Here is a 22,590-nt window from a genome sequence, read left to right on the forward strand (position 1 = left end):
TGCAAAGGCCTGGAGAATAAAAAAAACTCACATTCATGAAATGGCAAGGTATTCAGAATTAATGTATGGAAAGCTTCTGTCCTAATAGGTACTGGTGACTCCGTATCTGTTATTATCATTGGAAAAATTTAAATGTGGCAGATGATATATTTTATAATTTCTTGATGAGTAAATAACCATGTATAGGCCATTAGTAAAATAGGTCAATTCTTGGATTTTAAAAAATTATCTGTGTAATTTATTTAGATAGAACTCATTGAAACGTGTTCAATTTTCCATTCTTATCATTTAAAAAATATTTTCTTAAAATATATTTTCTTGTCTGTACTGGGTTAATTCCAAAATGAATTAAAAATTTGAGGCACCTGGCTTGCTCTGTTGGTAGAGTGTATGACTCTTGATCTTGGGGTTGTGAGTTTGAGCTCCAAGGTGGGCACAGATGTTACTTAAAAAAAAATGAAAATAAAAATTAAAAAATCTATATAGGATTTATCTTAGAAAGCAAGCATTCTTTTTTTCTTAAAGATTTATTTAAAATCTTTATTTTGGGGCTCCCTGGGTGGCTCAGCGATTTGGTGCCTGCCTTTGGCCCAGGTCATGATCCTGGAGTCCTGGGATCGAGTCCCATATCAGGCTCCCTGCATGGAACCTGCGTCTCCCTCTGCCTGTGTTTCTGCCCCCCCCCCCCCCGCCATGTCTCTCATGAATAAATAAATAAAATCTTAAAAAAAAAATAAAATCTTTATTTTGAACAGGGGTGGTAGCAGGGGGCAGGGGAGAGAGAATCCTCAAAGCAGGGTCCCTGCTAAGCATGGAACCTGGTAGGGCTCAATCCTAGGACCACGGGATCATAACCTGAGCCGAAATCAACAGTCAGATGCTTAACTGACTGAGCCAGGCACCCCAATGAGACAGGCATTCTTGACCAAATATATCAGGTTTAAAATAATTTTCTCTGGACCATTTATATCACCTTGGGCAAGTCAGCGTACCTCCATAAGCTTTAAATTCTTACCTAAAGAGAGAGCTTGGGCTGGTTTTTAAAGTCCCACCCATAGGATATTCTGTGAACCTGTAAATGAAAATTATTATCTCTCTGTCAAGTTATATAGGTTTATTTTTGTAACATGAATCATTGTGATAATCACACCTTTCCCAACAGCAACTATTTACAATGAAAGTACTTCATTGCTACTTCGATTGAGCATTTCATGTTTTAGCCATTTTGTTGAGTATTTTATGTGCATTATCCCATTCAGTACTTGGAATAACCCTGCAAAGCAGAAAATATTTCCACTTTATGGTTGAAGAAATCAGAGGTTCAGACAATTTAAATAACCAGGCTGGGCTCCCTCCGGTGGTAATGGGGGAAGTGGAGGGTTGAGCCCCAATCTTTTGGCTTCGAAGCCTGCATTCTTTATTAAGGCTGTAACCCACAGTACACAATTATTACCATAATGTAGTATTTTATGGACATAGCTGAGGTGAAATGTCTTATAAAAAGACAAGTCTCACTCTCTGAAAGCAATCTGTTTAATATTTTAAAAAATGAAAAGGGAGGTACTTTCTGGTATGTTGACTAATGGGGCCATGAATTTTAATATGTCACTGGGCAGTGCATCAAACAACAGAAGAATGTATTATTCTTCATAATATGAGAGGATCCAGAAACCACCTGCTTCATAAGTAGTGCAACTCATTCTTTGACTCAGCCCACTTGCATGTGGATCCTGCCCCATGGTCCGTGATAACTGTCTCTGACACACTGGTTCTTCTTAGGGTCTGGGCAGTCCCTCTGCCTGGCAGGTCATTTCCCTAACTTTGGAGTAGCTCTGAGATCTCAGCTTAGATGGTCATCTGAGAGATCCAGTTCCTAACCTTCCATTTTAAGGTAGCTACTTGTCACTCATTATCCTATCATATCTGGTCAGGTGTCTACATTGCACATATCACTCTAGGATATTTTTTATGTTTCTTATTTTGTTTCGACTGCTTTCTCCTGCTTGAATAAAGTTCAGTGAGAGCAGAGACCTCTCTTGGTACTCTACTCCCAGCCCTGGAGTTGTGTTTGATCGCAGTAGGCTTTGTTTGGCTATCTAATCACCATCTGATTGTCAATTTCTTCTCCTCCATCTGCTCTCTCTCCCTCCTTTTCCTCTCCCTCCATATATTTACCTATAAAACTGCTTGGCCATGTGGAGTTATAGTAAATCTGTTTCTCCAATTAAGATTGTGGCAGGACCCTCATATTTCCTTTTTAGTTAATCACTTAACCTTTGATTTTTTTTTAGTTCCCTTTTTGAATCAAGCCCGAGATACAGCACAATGTTGAGAAATTGAGCTTTAATTATAAAATTGTAATAAAAAATGGTTTCTTACCCCTTTTTGTTTTCTCTTGCTAGGGCTCTGTGCTTGAATTACAAAGAGACCTCTTCAGCCAGCATCTTCTGGATGAATGAATGATTAACACCAAGTGTCATTCACACTCCCTCTAGGGGTAAGTTTGAGGGACTTGTGTATCTTAGAGGTATTAATGTATGTCAGCTGCATGTCTGTTTCCCGTGTTACTGCTCTTTGTCGTGGACCTGGGTGGGGAAAGCCAAAGTGGATTGCTCAAGTTGGGGCCGGAAATTGAATTTCCTTGCAGGTAGTAAGTGACCAAATATGAGTGGCTTATTATAAACATGCTTTAATTTGATAGACTGAATGGTCCCCTCTCTGTGGGGTTATGCACACACATCCTCTTTGGGAACTTAGGTGGGGAAATAAATTGCAAGTGTTCATTTCTGTCTCTTCACGTACCACACACTGATACAGCACACACTGGAACTCCAAACCAAACAGGACATCCTGCTGATGAACAGATCTAGAGCATAGCATTTCATGTTGGACTTGTAAGATCAGGTGAGCTCAGGAGACTTGGACATGAGGAAGACACTGAGGGAAAGGTAAGATTCCAATTACGTTAAGGCTGTTCCATTCTGACCGAGGTGCTTTACTGGGTTGATGGAGTGGTTCTAGTTTAGGTACTAAAGCAGAGAGCTGAACAGTTCAGTTCGTTCCCAAAGCAGTATTTGGAATGGTTGCCAGTCATTCCCTGGAAATGTTTGCAGCATTTGCCGTGCATGCTTTCTTCGCTGAGACTCACAGATACAAGCATAAGCTTTCCAAGTGGCACTTTTGTCCTGAGCGGCTTCATGCCCTTTGGATCTCATCTTTGGGTGCTGCCTCTGAGAGCTCATCTCTCTGTACACAACTGAAGGTGGCCACCTCTTTTAATTCTCTGCAAAGTGCTTGTCTTCCTGGATAGCTTTCTCCCTTGTGTATTTATTTATCAGCCTGCTGTTCAACCTTACCGTCACTGGAGCACAAGTTCTGTGTGGTCAGAAGCTTGTTTCTCTGTCCTCACTTTGCTCCACAGCCCAGGACAGGGTCTGGTGCACAGTAGCTATTTTGTGACTGAGTATCTAATGAGTTCAGCAGTGAAATGTAGCTCACTGTGTAAGTTGCTCAATGTCAGATGGTGAGAAATTTGTTGGCACCAGAGGAGGTTTTGAAGATTCACTTTGTTTAGTAGCTGTTTTTCTTTCTTTCTTTCTTTCTTTCTTTCTTTCTTTCTTTCTTTCTTTCTTTCTTTCTTTCTTTCTTTCTTTTATGATTTTATTTATTTATTCATGACAGATACAGAGAGAGAGAGAGAGAGAGGCAGAGACACAGGCAGAGGGAGAAGCAGGCTCCACACAGGGAGCCCGACGTGGGACTCGATCCTGGGTCTCCAGGATCACACCCCAGGCTAAAGGCAGCGCTAAACCGCTGGGCCACCGGGGCTGCCCTAGTAGCTGTTTTTAAATGTGAGTTATTCTCTCACAGAATTATCAAGTTTAGCATTATCTTCCATGTGAAAAGGAAGTTTTGTAATGTTTTGGGTCTATTTGCAAAGGGAGCACTTACTAAAGTTAGAAATTTTGAGGGTGATTAGTAACTCTTGTGGTGATTGAACTTTATATCATCTCCAGTAGAATATTTATTTTTAATTTTTATTTTATTTATTTTAAAATATTTTGTTTATTTATTCATGAGACAATCACAGAGAGAGGCAGAGACATAGGCAGAGGGAGAAACAGACTCCCTATAGGGAGCATGATGCAGGACTAGATCCTAGGACCCCAGGATCATGACCTGAGCCCAAGGCAGATGTTCAACCACTGAGCCACCCAGGTGCCCCTACAGTAGAATATTTAAAAGGAATTTCTGATTAACCTTGGCAACTGTTTGATTTCTGCTTTAATAAAGTTCAAATACCACGACTGAAACACACCTATTCTGAAAAGCCTAAAGTTTAGGTTTTTCTTTTTGTTTGTTTGTTTTTTTGAGTCAAATTGCCTGAGTTTTTTGAATCCTGTCTCTGACATTTCCTGGCTCAGTGACCTAGGGCAGGCTTTTTAAGCTTTGGTGCCTCATTTTCTTCTTCTGCAAGATGAGGGTAATATGAGCATTTTTCTCATGTTAGTATACATGTTATATAAATTTCTGTTTTTTTATTTAGTATATACTCAGAAGTTTATATATTAAATACATCAACTAGGTTTACAAGTAATATGTTTGGATACTGTTCATAAAGTGGAGATAGGATTTTGAGCATTTACTTTTGTGTCATGTAGATGAAAAGAGACCATACCCGAAGTTAGCAGAAAAGAAAGGCTTGCTTATAATCATTAATAATTTTAATTAGTTGTCATAGCAATAAAATACAGATACGCCATTTTCCATAAGTATGGCAATATTGCTGTCTCTTTGGTATCAGACAGACTTGGTTTGGGTTTTCTAGTTGTGCTTAGCTTCAGTTTCCCCATCTGCATTAGCACTGCTAATACAAATCAATGAGGATTACTATGAGAATTAAATGAACAGAAATTCATCTAGGTGTAGAAAACTCACCTAACACTCTTGGCACAGGGCTTCATGATTTTTCGTTTCCTTCTTTCTAAGAAGAAGGATGAGATCTAAGAAGGATGTTACTATCTGGACAACTGTGATCATGGTTAGGAGTGTTTGGAAATAGGGTCCCATTTGTAATGATGAAGAAAACAGTATTTGGCATGATATTGCTCTTGAGAGTGTCCTGCGTGCAGGGTGCAGTGGTGATGAGATGCGAGGATCAATGAGTAGAAGGAAGCCTAGGAGCTGGGGGAAGACAGGAGGGGTGTCCCTGGGCCGTAGTGAACTTCCCAGTGTGGGTGGGTCCAGAAGCTGCTGGGCTGCAGATCAAGAAAGGATTTCTCTGCTGCTCAGGAAGGGGGCTGTCTTGGCCTGTATGGCCTGTTATGACCCCTCTTCTGTATAAGCAGCCCCCCATCTGAAATCCTGTGTGCACATCTGGTTGTCTTGGCCAGGTTGGTTGTTTGTGGATGTATGTCCATAGAGACCCAGGATTTAGCTTTCTGAAGTCAGGGAGCTGAGACTGCTGATGGCTTGCTGTTAAAACTTTATTCAGGATTTAAAATTTTCCTGTTTGTGTCTTACCATTTCCATCAGACGTGGCACACTGGTGGGCTTCTGGCTGCTTCTGCGCTGTGGGTAAGCTTTGTTGGGCCTGCAAAATGTGCTCCTGACAAGTGTTTTAAAGATGTTTAAATTAGTTGCCTACCTTTTAAAAAGTGAAAATTTCATATAAACCAGCATGCTCAGTGATTATTAAAAATGCAGTTCAACTAGCAGCATAGGGTTCTACATTCCTGGGTGGCGGTGGACAGTGGGGCTCCGTGGCTGCTGGCCCTGTCAGGTGGGGCAGGCGAGGGCCGGTCTGCCATATTATTCACCACTTCATGTCTCCCCAACACCGAGTGTCCAATGCTATGTTTCATTTACATAAGTTGTTTTTCTTTTAGTGGAGTTTGGAGTAAACTGGAAAAGTTCTATCTTCTTCTGTATTAGTAGTGGAAAAACTAAAAATATTTTTGTAGGGTTTCAGGTTTCCAGAAAAATAGAACAGAACTTTTTTGTGTGTGTGCTGAAGAATACTTGTACAAGCCTAATTTGCAAACAGATGGCTTCTGTTTCTTAAGAATATAGTACTCTGGCCTCCATCGTTTCATGCATTTAAAGGGCCGCGACTATGTGTGTGCAATCTCTAACCTGGGCAGTAAAGTTTTCCCTCTGTGTACAGACACAACCTTTTTACTTCTATTTTAGGTCATTTCTTCTTTCTTGGCAACAAGCTTACTCGTCTTCTCCAAGGTCAATTGTTGGGACCACTGGTTGAGTGACGTGGGAGCAGTGTGTAATTTGCACACGTGTGGGCTGTGGAATGAGGTTCCTTTCTGCCCTCTCCAGTGGACCCCTTGACACTTCCCCAACTTAGTGGCACCAAACAGGCGAGGGCCTGTGACCTCATTGACTTTGAGTGGGATTAGAGCACTGCCCTTTTAGCCCACTGAGACACAGACTGAGGTCTTAGGACTCTTTTCGTTCTACATTTGATGTTTAGGGAAGAATACGGGCTGGTTTTGCATGTGAGGTCTGTTTTGCAGGGGGTGGTTCTGGTCTCACTATGCAGATAAATTAGAAGAAAGCACGCCATGAAATTGGACTTCTGTTGTTTGCAGGATGGTTGGGAGGAAGAGAGAGTAGGATATGTGTTGATAATGACGGAAAAACTAACTTAATTAGTGGGATTTTGAGGATGACTGATTAAAAATCCCTACAAGGAGTTCTCATCCATCAGTTGGTTTTTAAACAATGGAATGTGCCTTAATGGAGCTGTGAACTTCCCATCCGTCAGTGTATTTGGATAGGAGAGAGTGGCCCATCTGTCAGGATACTGTAGGAGGGTCTCAAAATAGAAATGAGATGGGTCTAGTGGGATGACCTCTGTGGTCTGTTAGAAAACTCAGATTCAATTATTCTCTGTATTAAACTGATTAGGAACCTTTCAGCTCAAACAATTTCACTTCAGTCCATAAAAAGAAAATATTGTGCATGGAGTGGGATGCTGAATAGAATACTTTTTAATTGATTACATTTAATTTTGGACAGGTTACTTATACTTTCTTAAATGTTCCAAGAGAGTCTTTCAAAAATGTTACAAACAGATGTGTATGTGTCCAGTGGTTTGTCTTTATAAGTGTATTTCCTAAATGATTTTTTTCTACAGAAAATTTTTATTTTTACCTTAGTGGAAGCTCATTTTGTACTTTTATTTTTGGTAGCATGGTTTTTTAAATACAATTTTTTATCATTTATATAAAAATATTGCCTCTTGTTATAAAGCATTCTATTTAATTTCAAAATTTAGGAGTTGATACATTATCAATAATTGTCAATAGTCAAAGTGTATTTAATTTGGATATAATGCACCTATAGAAAAAAGTCCATTAAAAGAGAACTTTATTGAGCCTGGGTGGCTCAGTCAGTTAAGCATCCAGCACTTGATTTCAGTTCAGGTCATGATCTCACTGTTGTGAGATTAAGCCCTGTGTTGGGCTCCGTGGTAAGTGTGGAGCCTACTTAAGATTCTCTCTCCCTCTCCCTCCACTCCTCCTCCTGGCTCATGTGGACACATTCTCTCTCCACCCCCAAAAAATAAATAAAGGAAAACTTTTATTTTTTAAATATTTTATGTATTTATTCATGACGGACACAGAGAGAGAGAGGCAGAGACATAGGCAGAGGGAGAAGCAGGCTCCCTGCAGAGAGCCTGATGAGGGACTCAATCCCAGGACCCTGGGATTATGCCCTGAGTCAAAGGTAGATGCTCAGCCACTGAGCTACCCAGGTGCCTCCCTCTCTCATGTTACTTTAAAAGATGTATTTCAATGTCCATTTTTCTTGTAACTATAGATTAATACATCCTTATCTATTATTGGGGATGGACATTATTATCATCAACCCCATTTTTATGATGAAGGTACGATTCAGAAAGCTTCTAAAGTCACTAAGATGAATTGCTAACTCAGATCTACTGATATTGAAACCTGAGGTATTTTTACCATACTTTGTGGCCTTTTTTTTTTTTTTTTTAATGAATTGCGATTAGTCATGTGACAGAATGTAAGATATTCATGTCCTTGGTTATAATCAGGTTAGAAACAATTTTTGCTTGGTGTTGACTAAGACTAGGTTTTATTAAAAACATGATAGTTTTTAAAACTTTGACCTTTTTGAGGTATAATTGACATATTAAATTTTAGGGTATTTAGGGCATCTGAGTGGCTCAGCTGGCATCTGGGATCAGTCCTGCATTGGGGTCCCTGCTCTGAGGGGAGCCTGCTTCTTCCTCTGTCTCTGTTTCCCTTTCTCTCTCCATTTCTCATGAATAAATAAATAAAATCTTATAATAAAATAAAAAATTGTAGGATATTTAAAGGGTATATTGTGATTTGACCTATGTATACTGTGTGAAAGGATTCTCTCCATCCAGTTCATTAAGAACATCTGTCACCTCACTATTTGCCCTATGTGAGAGAGAACACTGAAGTTCTACTCTCAGCAAATTTCAGTTACGCAATACAGTGTTAACAAGTGTAGTCACCATGTTTCACATTAGGTCCTCAGACATTACTCATCTATAACAGTTTTTTGTTTTTTGTTTCAAGATTTATTTATTTTAGAGGGAGGAGAGGGAGGTGCAGAGGGAGAGGGGGAAGCAGACTTCCCACTGGTGTGGAGCTGGGCTCTATCCCAGGACCCTGAGATCATGACCTGAGCTGAAATCAAGAGTCAGTCGCCCAACCTACTGAGCCACCCAGGGGCCCCTGTAACAAAGGTTTTTAGCAACCTCTCCCTCTTTCCCCCAGCCCTTGGCAGCCACTTTTCTATTTTCTGTTTTTATAGGAGTTTGACTCTGTGCATGTGTGTGTGTACACACATATATCTTTCCCACCAACTTTTTATTAAGAGAATTTGCAAAAATATGAAAAGTTGAAAGAACTGTACAGAGAACACCAACACTTGAATTCTATAATTGTTAGTATGTTGCTGTATTTATTTTTATATGTGTCCTTCTGCATTGTATGTGTGAAGATAGAATACTTCTTAAGTAGTAATGTATGTAATTCTTGGAGATCTTTGCCAAGGAATTTAATTTTAGATGCCTGTTAACATGAATGTCCTGTTACATTATTATCTCACAATTAAACAGGTAATACGGTTTAGAGATAGGCTGACTTTTTTTGGGTTGGAGTACTAAATCAAGAGTGTTTTATTGTAGTTGGGCAAAATTTAAAGAATTAAAAAAAATCTTACATAGTTTGAAACCCCAAGGGACTTCATTCACCCATAAATTAAAGTTCTTTGGGTGACCTCAGTGATTAGAAAATGGAATGCAAACCCACTGGAAATGTATGAGGAATATTGGAGACAATTCAGTCCTACAGACAGTTCTGGCATCAGCAGATCTACATATAACATGCATGAAAAGGTCAGAAATGTCTTAAAATCTAGAGGCAGGGGTGCCTGGGTGGCTCAGTCAGTTAAGCATCTACCTTCTCTCAGTCATGATCTTGGGGTCCTGGGATTGAGCCCCAGGTGGGGTTCCCTGCTCATTGGGGAGTCTGCTTCTCCCTCTCCCTCTGCTCACCCCTTGCTCATGTGTATGCAGATGTTCTCTCTCTCTCAAATAAATGAATCTTTAAAAAAAAAAATCTAGGGGCAGGACTAGAATAGGGGCATGCGAATATTTCCACACAGTTCATTGTTTTTCTTATACATTTTTCACATTGAGATGCATATCTTCTTAAACTTCCTTCTTCCCTAATTCTCCTCTATCTCCCTTTATAATCAGGGGTAGTTCTTCTGTCTCAAGAAACTACTTTTTATGCTGACTGATATCTAATTTTACTTTTATTTTAGTAACAAATGGTACTCCTTGATGACTTAGCCTTCTTTCTTCTCTATTTCCTCAGGCTTTTTTTTTTTTTTTTTTTTTCCCCTGAGTAGGATCCATGCCCAATATAGGGCTTGAACTCATGACCTGGGGATTCAGACTTGCATGTCCTACCAACTGAGCCAGCCATATGCCCAGCCCAGGATATTTTTTACATGCGCACACATGCATATGTGCATGTGCACACAAACATCAAATCAACATTTTGGGAATCCCCATGTTTTCTGACTTGGCTTCCGTGGCAACCTTCTGACTTCAGTCTTGGGGGTTGTGGTTACTTGAGTGGCCTGTCCTGGCTCTGCTGCCTGCTGCTGACCAGCTCTGTGACCTTGAAAAGTCACTTCAGGCCTCCTTTTTTTTATCTGTAAAATGAGGGGGTTGGAATAGGCAATTTTTCAGGTTGTGCTCCACTGGCACTAAAAATTGTTTGGCTCTGTGTTCATTAATAAAGTTTTGTAGAGGTTAGACTAGTTTTTATAGCTATTGGACAGATGACCTTATGTAATGGCTCTTATTTTTGCTAATTAAAATCAGAAAGTATTATCTTCAAGCAGGTATTAACTACATGAAACCTATATGGGGAAAAAATGTGTGTGTGCATGTATTTTTATGTGTGTATATGCATATGTAGTGATTTGTTTTTCATGCAAGGCAAGGAGTTAAAAGCTTATATGTCTGTAGTACAATCAGGTCTTGAATATTAAGAATCTTGTCAGTTGCAGGCGTAGATCCATTCATGTTTAAAAAATAATGACAATACTACCTTAAAAAGATGTCATAATTTAAAAAATTTAAGCACTACACAGATGTAATCCTGTTCTCCCTGTTAGCGTACCTTTCCCAAGAATTGCTATAAAATCGTTCGAAACTGTTGCTTTCCCTGTTGGGTGTACTTTAAATTGAAAGCCTTATATCAAAAGATACAGCAAGACTTCAAAATACTTGAATGCTTGGTCTGTCACTTTACTTTAAAAGGCAGTTTAGTGCTTATTTTTCATAAAAATAGTGACCTGTTGGGATAACAAGTACTTCCAACGTAGGACACTGTAGCACAGCTAACTTAAAAATGAAATAACTCTAGCAAGGAACACAGAGTAAGCGTATACCCGATATTTTGCAAATTGCAAAATTATTTTGAAGGGCTGCTCTTGAGGCAGGGTTTTTATGACCGTGACATTCCAGCTGTGGTTTTAGAGACAAAATGTTTACTACTGCTCTAAGCACAAGGATGGTAGGTGTGTATTCTTACTGCTGAAAGGCTTTAAAAAAGCAACTGAGACTCCCTTCAAGTGAGTAAACCTTTATTCAGCAAACTTTGGGGCTGCGTTCCTATGGAACTTTGGTGGTAATTCTGGAATGTGCGTCCAACAGCAGCCCAGTCATGGGTGAGCCTGGCGGCTCCAAGGCATGATGGCAGGCTGTCCTGGCTAATCGCTTCAGGCAGCCCATGGAAAACCACTTTCTGGTTAAGTCTGCATCATACTCTTCCACCAATGGAAAAAATTGAACATGATGAGGGTGTGTAGCTAGCAGACAAAAATATATCCAGCATTGCACAGGATCTGTTTTTAGCTCTTAACGGCCGAGCATTTGAAGTGTTCAGCACTGTTTCCTGCCTTACCATGGGCAGAAAGAAGAGAGAGTTTGTGGATTTGTACACAGACCCTGACTTGGTGAAACTTTTTCTACTAATTAAAAGAGCCTGAGAAACACTGGCTACATCCGAAGTTTTGGCAAAGGTAGGTTATAAATGTTTATTTTCCCCCTTCTGGAGTTGAGACTTAATTTTTATATGTGAGGTTTAAATGTGTCTTGAAACACTCCTTTGGGGAATATTTCGTTGTGCGCTGACCTTTACTTTGTTTTACATTATTTTGTATTTAGGCTGTGTAAGGCTCTCTGATCCTCAAATCTGAGTGTATATGCCTTCTAACACCTATTGGTCATTTAATACAGTTGCCCATGCCATTTAACTAATAATTCTCCAAAAGCTAAAGGCATATGTTGCATGGATTTATTTTTTCTGATAGCTCAAGAAAGTGTCATTTCTCAGTCTGATCATGTTAAAGCATTAATGACTATTACTTTATCTTTACCATTTAATTCTTTTAGGGCACAAAGGGAAATTAAAATGTGGCAGAGATTGTATTTTGTAGTTTCCTGGTTCTTATATAACCTCATCAGGCCTTGGTTTTGAGCTTAGTGAAGCTATTTGGTTTAAGAGTTTCTTTTCAAGCTTGTAATTTGATGTTCAGTGTTCATTAATGTTTGTCCTTCAGCTTTGTCTTGAACTTTCTGAAAAAGATATGAAATCCCTTGTAATCTGTGTGTGTGGGGTGGTACCTGGTTCAAGTAGAATGAATGATTCATGTCACAATCCCCTCAGAAGCTACTCATTCATTAGGCATTTGTCTGAATCCTGAGCTTATCAGCAGGGACTGAGGAACCCTGGCTTGGCATAGTACTTCCTCAGCTTTAGGTTTATTTGGCCAAGCATGTAATTCTCAGAAAATTGGTAGGTGGAGAGACAGAAATAGGAAGCTTTTTTGAAGTCATTGTAACTTGGAAGATTATTTATAGAATTTCTGGAAAGTAGGGGTACTGCTGCAGAGCCGCTAGGGTTTTTCCTAACACATTTAAATATTTCATTGTAGCCCTCTATCTCACTTAGGGATTCTACAGTTTTTTCTTACTTTCAGTATAATAGGGCTGTGAGTTATTTTAGGATAGGCAGTGTGTGCGTTTCACTGTGTATCCACTGTATGGATATAGTGCACATTGTCAAGTCCTTCACTTCCTTTACGGAAATGTCTTTTTGGGATAGGGCAGTGGTGAGGACTGTTCAGGTAGGTTCGAATTAATAGAAAAAATGAATAGTTTTATTCATTACTTTTCCTTCGGATCTGGAAAGGGTGGCTCTGATGAGCTGGCAACCATTTCGACCAGGGACAGAGTGCTGTCTTCCTCTCTAGTCCGATTAACACTTGTCAACTGCTTTGATTTTTACCAGAGCTTGTCGACAGAAACTGAAGTCCATTGAAGAACCTATGACTCCAATCCAAACCAACCAGACTGTAAACAGTGTTTTGAATGCGAATAGATAACACCCTTCTTTCCATATTTCAGTGCAGAGGGAGTAACTTGCAAAGGCTTCTCCTTAGACCGGGCCTGTTCAGGGATGCTTGGAAGTGCACGATAAGATTAGGCCCCTTGCCAAGAGATTATCCTTCCAAAGTGGTCCCTCATTTAACCACCAAGTAAAGTAGATATTTTCTGTCTTGGTGGCCTACAGTTGTGTTTGAGAAGACACATATCCTCTTTTTCAGAGATTTAAGGTTAGTGCCAGGTCGCTGTAATCTCTTTTTTATTGTAGATATCAGAAGGAGGTGGGAAGAACACAGGGGCAAGTCTGAAAAGGAAAGCACATGCTCCTTAAATGTTGGATGGGACACTCTTCTGTGCCTATACATATCTCCATGTTTGGCCCACTTTGTGAGATTTATTTACGTGGAGATGATAAACTGAGTTAGTGAGATCCTTAACTCTGCTGTGAGATTTTTAAAAAAAAAATCACTTTTATGGAACATTCAAAACAAGATCTTTATGGACATTAAAAAGTTTTTAAGTGATAGTCTGCATTTTTAAATTTGAGATTAAGTATACCTTTGGTAAGGGCCAAGATAAAAATGGCTTTATTGGGAAGACTCAAAAAAAACTTGTATGGAATCAAAAGTAATAGCACCAATATTAAAGATGGAGAAAGGTAGTAATAATGTAGCAGATCATCCTGAATCTCTGACTGTTGACACATACAAGTAAGAAACATTGTGTTTATAATGGTTTGAATTCTGATAATGGCAGAGTGAGTGTCTTTATTACTCAGTCCTATCTAAAATAGGCTTATAAATGGTAGGAGGCTGTAACGTCAGTGGCCCAGGAATATATAATACACTATTGTCAGCTACTTATAACCCACATTATTGTCAGGCTGAAAAGGGCCCTTGCACAATTTTCAAATGGGAAAACTGGAAAAACCACAGAACTGACGTGGCTTGTCCAAAGTTCCAAGATGGTTAGTTGCTGAGTTGGGACAGGATACCAGGTGTCCTGTTAGCTCCTTCCTTTAGACCTATTTCTTGAATTGGAAATACTTTAGTATGTCCTACTCCATCTTTGTAAATGTAGAGGCACGCATATATACATATGTCTGTACGTGTGTAGATGTATGTTTACATACACATCCCATCCATTCCCCTCCCTCCCTCCATTCTTTCTTTCTTTTACTCAGCTGTCTACATATCAGCCCAGACAGACTCAAAGCTCTACTGGGAGACAAGACTTGTCTTTATATATCTTATCCTAATGAAATTCAAAGCTGTACACTCAGTTGGGGGCAATCGTTCCTATTGATTTGTTGCCAGAGAAAATTTTAGGGGCACACATGCTGCTCTAACCTCTGGTGACAAGATAGCTCTGGTTAGACTTCATCTGCCAGTCTTCTTGGTTTAGCCTTAGAGTTGTTTTGTTTTTGTTTTTGTTTTTTCATTTTCATGATCCTATTCCCATAGTAGACTGTTGAGGATTTGTTAGTTCTGACCCTTAATAGAAGGAGGCATGGAAGGGAACAGAAAAATAGCAGATGGGCTTTATTTTAGTGCCATGGTAGTGCAAGGCACTTTCAGAAAAATAAACCACATATAAAGTGATAGACCAAGTTATCATTTCACTGTAGGAAAGGGATGGAGTAGGTGCTACAGATAATGTCAGGAAGGAGTTGGTCCAGGGCGTTCCTAAGACTTAAATAAGGGCTTAAAAATCCTGGCTATCTTTAGGACAACATTGGAAAGTGAAAAATACTCCTTATCCTGTTTTTGTACTTGACTGTGACACATCTCTATAGTGATAGAACTGTTAGAGCAGGGTTTCTAAAATGGAGATGTGTAGAAGGGCTTAAGGGGTGCCGAGTCTATGCGCTGGGAAGGACAGAAACCAAGAGTTCATATGAAGAAAGACGACTATAAGGAGCTCTGGGCAGAGAGAATGAAAATATTTTCAAGTCATCTGTAGCCACTCCTAGAAGGTGAAGTTACAAGTGAAAAGACTCATTAAACACAGTCACAAACCAGGAAAACTCAGGACAGTAAAAGTGAACAGAGAGTAAAGAGCGTCATGAAAAGTGTGCATAAACTCATGGAATACACACGCATGTGTATATGCAGATGTGTTCCATTAAACATTGGTAGCTTAGTTGCAAATGAATCAAATACAGCCAGACAGGTGAAATACAAAACAGTGACAAAACACCCTAGACATAACCAGCACCTAGCAAAGACCTTCACTTATCTTTTTTTCCCCAACATGTGACTTATAGGAGAAAAATGGAAATGATAAGAAGATACAGTAATATGCAGTTTCCCAAAGAGTCCTGCACTGGAATTAATGCTGTTGCATCCTGGTGCTCTACTATGTCTATACAGTGGTGTTCTCAAAATTTTTTTTTTCTAAAATTTCTCTAGTACAGAGCGGTTGCCCTTGGGCCAGGTCTTCCTCTTGTGAGAGTCCTTCCCCATTGGCTACTTAAGAAAAACATTTCCCCCTTCCCCACACAGCACATTTTCTCTCCAATCATTCCTGTTCAAATGCTGGAATTTCTCCTGAAGATGTACAGGCAGACAGACAGACACACATCAGTGACCATCACCCTTTTTTGGATTCCTCTATCCTTCCCCATTCCTCTATCCTCTATCCTTCCCCAGAGGAACCCATTGGTTCCTCTGTCCCTGTCACAGTAAAACAGGAGCGAGTTCTTGCCGGCCACCATCTTCTTTGGTTTCCTTGACCTCATCCTCACACTCACGCCAATCCACTGTGCTCCACCTCTGCTCCACTCTGGTCAGGTTCATGGATCAACCTCCACATTGCTAGGTTCGGTGCTTTGTTCTTTCTCAGTCCTTGTTATTTGAACTATTAGAAACATTTGTCACTTCCTCACAGTCTCCTCCCTTAAATACATTTTTTGGTTGGTTTTAAGGGCAATGTATTTTCTTGGTCTCCTCCTAATTGGATTCATTGACTGTTCCTTCTGTTTCCCTCATCTGTGTGTGCGTCTCCTTATTTCCTTTACCTCTTCATGGGGGAGCACCCCAGGGCCTCTTCTTTTCCCTTTATTTACTCCCTTGGGGAGTTCATCCATTTATGTTTCAAATACCACCTTCATATGATGAGTAGCAAATTTGTACCTCAAGCCCACCTTTTCCCTGAACGCTGGCTTCTGTGTCCAGCTGTCAGCTCAATATTGCCACTTTCAACAGACATCTAAAACCCAACTCTTTGTCTTCCTCCTAAGCCTCCTCTGCTATGCCTTCCCCATTCTTCCAGATTGAAAATCATGGCAGCCTTCTTGGCCTGTCATCACTCAGGCCCATCCACCTGGGAATCCTGTTGGCCCTTCCGTCCACTGTATCCAGACTCAGACCACTCCTCATCACTCCCACCAAGTCCAGCCCACATCATCTTTCACCTGAATCAGCCTCATTGTCCCCCATCCCACCTCAGCTTCCACTTGGCTGCCAGCCATCTAACACAGGGCAGCCACAGTGAGTCTCTTGAAACATGCCCCTTGATGAGCCTTCTGTAGACACCACCCTCTAATCATGACATTTAATCTCAACACAAAAGCCAGTGGCCTGAAAATGTCCCTTTGGGCTGCACTCCCTGGCTCTCTGTCCCTTCTTTGACCCCTTCCATGCCAGGCACAGTGGCCTGCCTGTTTCACCTCCCTGGGCATTTGTACTTTCCATCCTCTGCATCGAGTGCCTTTTCCCCAGAATCCACATGGCTTCTCCATGACCTATTCCCCCTTCATGTTTTTTTTTTTTTTTTTTTTTTACTAAAATTCTCAGCACCTTATAATAACATACTTTCCTCATTTATTGTTCATTTCTCTCCACTATAATGAAAGCTCCATGAAAGCAGGAATTTTTTTTGGGAGGGTGGGTTATTTATTGTTATATCCTCAAGGCCTGGAACAGCATCCAACACAGTATTCACTAAACATATGTTGCATTAATGTATTTTACCTAGGATGCCTAATTAGGTAGTTATAGCAGCCTAATGCAAATGCTAAATGTTGTTGGACTTCTATATTTTACCTTAAACATGTGAGTTTTATATTTAATTCTTGTTATATTCCTTTATTGAAGCAATTATGAAATTACTTAGCATTAGATGAAATTGAAGCTTCAGGAAGGTGCCACTTGGTTGTTCTGTGATCTTGAGTGCCCTTCTCCCCTCTTGGCCTTGGTCACCATGGCTCACCCTCATAGCCTTTGGGAAGCATTTTCTTTCTTCCATTCCTTCCCTTCCTTTCTCCTCTCCTCTCCTCTCCCCTCCCCTCCCCTCCCCTCCCCTCCCCTCCCCTCCCCTCCCCTGCCCTCCCCTCCCCTCCCCTCCCCTCCCCTCCCCTCCCCTCCCCTCCCCTCTCCTCCCCTCTCCTCCCCTCTCCTCTTCCTTTTCTCTGTCTTTTCTCTGTCTTTTCTCTTTCTTTTCCTTCTCTTTCTTTCCTTTCTTTTTTTCTCAGGGAGATGGGCAGGGGAGAGAATCTTTAAGCAGACTCCAGGCTGAGTGTGGAGCCTATCGTGAGGCTCATTCTCATGACTCATGAGATCACAGCCTAAGCCTAAACCAGAGTCAGAGGCTTGTCCGACTGAGCCACCCAGGTGCCTCAGGGAAGGTATACTGAATTCCAGTGGATATTTAGGACTGTGACCATGAAGTTTATACCACCAAGAAAGCAGATTTTTCCTGTGTGATGATTTTTATAACACAGTGAAATGGAAAAACTACATTGTAACCTTAAAGTTCCTTAGTTAATTTAAAAGTTAAGTTTTTCATTTCTTTCTGCTGGCCCCATTCCCAGCTGGGCCAGCCTTTAATGCCTGGAATAAGGATACCTCCAGAGAAAGACTTTTTCAGTGCTTTCTTTATGAAAGGGACATAAATTACAACTGTTCTTCTAGAAGATAAGCCTAAAAGTTAAATTATACTTAAAAAAAAAAAAAAAGATCATTTCAGGTTGAAAAGTACAGAAACATTTAAAATTATTTAGATGTAATGCCTATGTTAAAAAATATTTTAAAATTTCCAGATTGGATTCCTACTCTTTGGAGGCAGTAGGGATGATCCTGCAAGGTTCTGGGGTTCTCGTGTCCCAGGTGGGCCTGGGACACAGAAGCTCAGGACACATTAGACCCTTCCCCACTCTGTGTGTCCATCTCCTCGAGGTATCTCACAATTATAAATTCCTGTAAATTATGAAATTTAAACTACACCTAATGCTATTCATTTTTTTTCCCTGAAAGTTTTTGTAAATTTGCCAGCCAAAATCTTTTTGCTTTTGCTGTGAATAATCGTAGAATTTAAGGAAAAGTTTGGCAATGACTGGTTTAGCTTTACTTGTGGACCCTAGAACAACTAATTGTAGCCTTAAGCCTTCAACTGAGAGAAATGAGCTCTCAACTCGGGCTTCAGGCTGAGATGGAGTAGAAGAGTGACACATTTATAAGGGTGAGGAAAGCACCTATTCAAAGCAGGGGAAAAATATGTGTGGTTTAAGCCTGTTCACGTTTTAACTTAAAAGGAGCAGTGTATAATGAAGAAATATTTTGCCAAGAATCACTAGGTATAATTACCATGGTATATTTTGGTCACAGAATGTGATTGAGTTCAGGAGTGCAATGCCTGCTTCTGATTTACTGAAGCATGTGCCTTACCTGCACATCTCTGAGTCACTGAGAAGCCATGTGGTTAACAGCCCGGGTTCTCGTGCAAGGTCTTCTGTTTTAGTATGGAGCCTGGGAAGTACCTACCCATGCCTGGACTCCCCTTTTGTGGAAGGGTTGCTGTTCATAAAAGTTTAAAACGAAAGGTTATTTAAAAGTCATGCTAGCAAATTTGAATCTTGTGACTCTTCGACAGTCACCAAATGGACTGCACAAGGTCTATGGAGGCAAGGATGTTGGCCAAATTTTGGATGGGATTTTGATGTAGACTTGTAGACTTCGCAGAAAAGGGTGGGACTGAACATTTAATACATTAAAAAAAGACAAAACAAAACACTGGAGAGAACATGGATGAAAATGTGTGAAAGGCATTTTAATAATTTCTAAAAAAAATAAGAAAAAGCTATTATTTTCACTGAGATTATTTTATTTTAAACTATATTCTGTAATTTTGCTTGAAAAGGTGATTAAAAGAAACAAAACCCCGAAATGTTCTCAGTTTCTGCTATGGCCCAGATGTAGCTGGGCCTCTCAACTCCCTGACATTCCAATGACATACCAGTAATATTTGTGGGATTGTTGGTCTCACCACCTCTCTCATAAACTCCATACTGTTAAAGTTGTCATAAACTTGCTTATTGATTCTCCAAACCGTTAGTGTTGGTAATTAGCCCCTCCTTGCCCAAGCTGATAAGTCCTTTTAGGGATGGGATCAGATCATCCCTCCCTTTTGTTTCTCTTATAATCCCGGAGGGGGACGGGGGGGGGGGGGGGGGGGGATGTGTAGGAGGGTCTCCAAATCCATATTGAGTGGTGAGTAGAAGTCTTCACATCACTTGAACTTCCAAGTTTCTGCCAGCGCTAAGAAGTTTTTCTTCCTTTGCCAGAGCTGCCCCAACACTGATCTTCGAGGTGTGGACTACAGTGGGCTCCTTCCAGACTGTATTCTCAAGTGTCCCTAGGAAGCAGCTCGCACTGTGGTGCCTCTGGGACAGTGGGGAAAGGGGGGATGGGCTAATGAGTGTCAACACTCCCTCCCCAGCCTCTCTCCTCCTCTTCTCCTACCTCCTTCTCCTCTGAACATTGTCCCTGACACCAGTGGTCAGGCCCTGCTGCCCTTGATCAGTTTTTCCTGAACAAGCTAGGGTCTTTCTCCATTCAATCACTTGGGGACTCGCACACTGTCACAGAGTGCCCAGTCTTAGAAACTCCTCTTTTCTTTGGAGGGCCCTCTTTTCTGTTTTCATCTAACAAAATCCCACTCATCCTTCAAGACTCAGGTCTTCATTTAACTTTTTTGGGAGGTATTTTTTTTTTTTTTTTAAGATTTTACTTATTTGAGAGAGAGAGTGAGAGAGCACCAATCATGGAGCAGAGGGAGAGGGAGAAGCAGGCTCCCCACTGAGCAGGGAGCCTGACTTGTGGTTCGATCCCAGGACCCCAAGATCATGACCTGAGTCGACTGCAGATGCTTTACCACCTGAGCCACCCGGATGCCCCTGGTGGGTAATTTTTAATTTTCCTCTGAAGAATTTGAACATCCATTGAAAATTTCTCTTAAGTTGTAGAATGAAGGAGAATGAGCACCATGTGCCTGACTTGTGGGGCCCAGGATTGCACACTGCCCATGACTGCTCCTCATCTCTTCCTGTCTTTAGCTCAAGTGTTTACCTGGGGCAGTGATTTAGCAAATATTTTGACTCTCTAGACTTTGTCTTTGGGTCTTACTAAAATGGATGTGCCATTCAGCTGCTATGCATAGTTTTATGTCATTATTTTTCACACCTTTTTTTTTTTTTTTTGACCATGAAGAGGAAATGATTGTTCTTCACAGTTCAGGATACAGGCAAATATACAAGCACACATGAGAATTTATTTATTTATTTTAAAGATTTTATTTACTTATTTGAGAGAGAGAGCAGGAGCAGGGGGAGAGGCATGGGGAGGGGGAGAAGCAGACTCCCTGCCCATTAGGGAGCCCGATGCAGGGCTCGATCTCAGGACCCGGAGACCTGACCTGAGCCAAAGGCAAATGCTGAACTGACGAAACAAACCACCCAGGTGCCCTGAGAATTTAATTTCATAAAACAGTTTTTGCCTTTGCTTCCATGTGCTTCTCAATATTTTTTCTATTTTACCCTAAGCTCTGCTCTATTTCTTTTCTGTTCTATTTTTTAAAAAAATATTGATCATTGATTCATTAAATGAATTTCATGACCCATAGTTGAACAAACATTTTTAAAGCAATGCTGTGGATGTTAGAATTTGTTATAAAACAGGTGTGAGTGTAGAGACCCTCCTTGTGATAAATTGGCTTCCTTAGGTGATGAACGGTACAAAAGCCAGGCTATTGTTTCTGTGGAATTTATTACCTGCTCCCCTCCTAACACCAGCCATGCTTGTCCTCGGCATTCCAAGGTACAGATTGGTTTGTCCATTCATCTGTGAATATGCATTTGGAAGGGGCCCTGCTGACTTGAAATAGAACCGATAGTGTTCCACAATGGATGTTTAGCTTTTGAGGCCTTAACAGCAGCTTGCTTTCTGCCCACTTTATTTTGTTAGGATTACTCTTCCTAAGCATTATTCCTATGGAGACCAGATTCTTCTTTCGCCTGCCTCTTTTACAAATTGGGTTCAAGTCTTGTGATTAGTAATGAGCTCCTTTGAGTCATGGCATTCAGTTCTCAAATTCTGAGTGTAGTTCATTGACTCAGAATAAGAGAAGCAGGTTTGGGCAATATTTATAGCACTTGTTACTGAGTTTGGATCCTGGCAGAGATGAATACATTTGTTTCAGATTTTTAGGCATGTTCTTGTATTTTAGCCATTTTTATAAGACAGTAAAATTTGAAGGCAGGGTTTCTCAGCCTCAACACTATTGACACAGGTAATACATGGAAGCCATCCTGTGGACAGTAGGATGTTTAGCAGCATCCCTGAATTCCACCCCCTGGATGTCATGACCCCAGTTGTGACCATGGGAAATGTCTCCAGATGCTACCAAATGTCCCTGTGGGGCCCAAACTGACATGGTGTTGAGAATGACTGCTTTTTTTTTGTTTTTTTTTTTTTTTAATTTTATTTATTCATGAGAGACAGAGGCAGAGAGAGAAGCAGGCTCCTTGTAGGGAGCCTAACGCGGGACTCCATCCCAGAACCCCGAGATCACGACCTGAGTCAAAGGCAGACGCTCAACCACTAAACCACCCAGGCATCTCTAGAATGACTACTTTAAAGTCATACCAGTTGTTCAGTGAGCACTTAAGTTATTTTTGTACATTTTCTGTCATGACTGTCTAATAACATAAGTACGTAGCTTGTGTCATTGTTTTTGTTGACATTTGGCAGACCTTGACACATTAGGTACTTTTATATGCTGTTATAATTTGGAGAATTGATAAAAATCAGAAAAGTGCTAGCAGGATTCATAGGATTCCAAATTTATGTATATAAACATATGATAATTAACAAAATATCTGGAACAGACTAAGATTTGGTATCATAGTATCCAAAATTATACTTATAACTAAAAACTAGTAATAGTACTATAGATTTGTGTTTCCCAATTTTTAAGGTAATTTTATGTATATTTTCACACTCGTCTCACTCTGGGAGTTAACTAGGGTAGATATTTTTATCCTCAAGTTGTAAGTGGGGGGAAATGAGATTCAGAGAGTGTAAGTAATTTGCCCAAAGACTCATTGCTATTTAAGAGATGGAAACGGGTCTACAACCCATTCTCTGACATAAACTAGAGTAAGATTCTGAGATTTGTCTTTTTAATGAATGAAGTTTCAACTCTCCAACCTCCCACGCACAAATAAAGGAAATCAAGTAGATGTTGTTACCGTTAATGATGGCTAGTCCTAGTCTCCTCTTTTTTCTTAGTTCTTATCACTACCTAGAATGTTGGCCTTGGAGAAG

The 22,590-nt window shown here is 40.4% G+C and overlaps 1 protein-coding gene across 1 annotated transcript in view; it reads left to right on the plus strand.

Annotated features, from left to right (window-relative positions):
* The first annotated feature begins 2,398 nt into the window (after positions 1 to 2,398).
* Positions 2,399 to 22,590, plus strand: part of TIAM2 (TIAM Rac1 associated GEF 2) — a 130,707-nt gene continuing 110,515 nt past the window's right edge. Inside the window, exon 1 of the mRNA XM_049113827.1 lies at positions 2,399 to 2,497. The gene's annotated coding sequence lies outside the window, so the exon portion shown is untranslated. The remainder of the gene's footprint in view (positions 2,498 to 22,590) is intronic.

The sequence above is a fragment of the Canis lupus genome, chromosome 1 (assembly GCF_003254725.2).
Source record: "Canis lupus dingo isolate Sandy chromosome 1, ASM325472v2, whole genome shotgun sequence".
Lineage (NCBI taxonomy): Eukaryota > Metazoa > Chordata > Mammalia > Carnivora > Canidae > Canis > Canis lupus.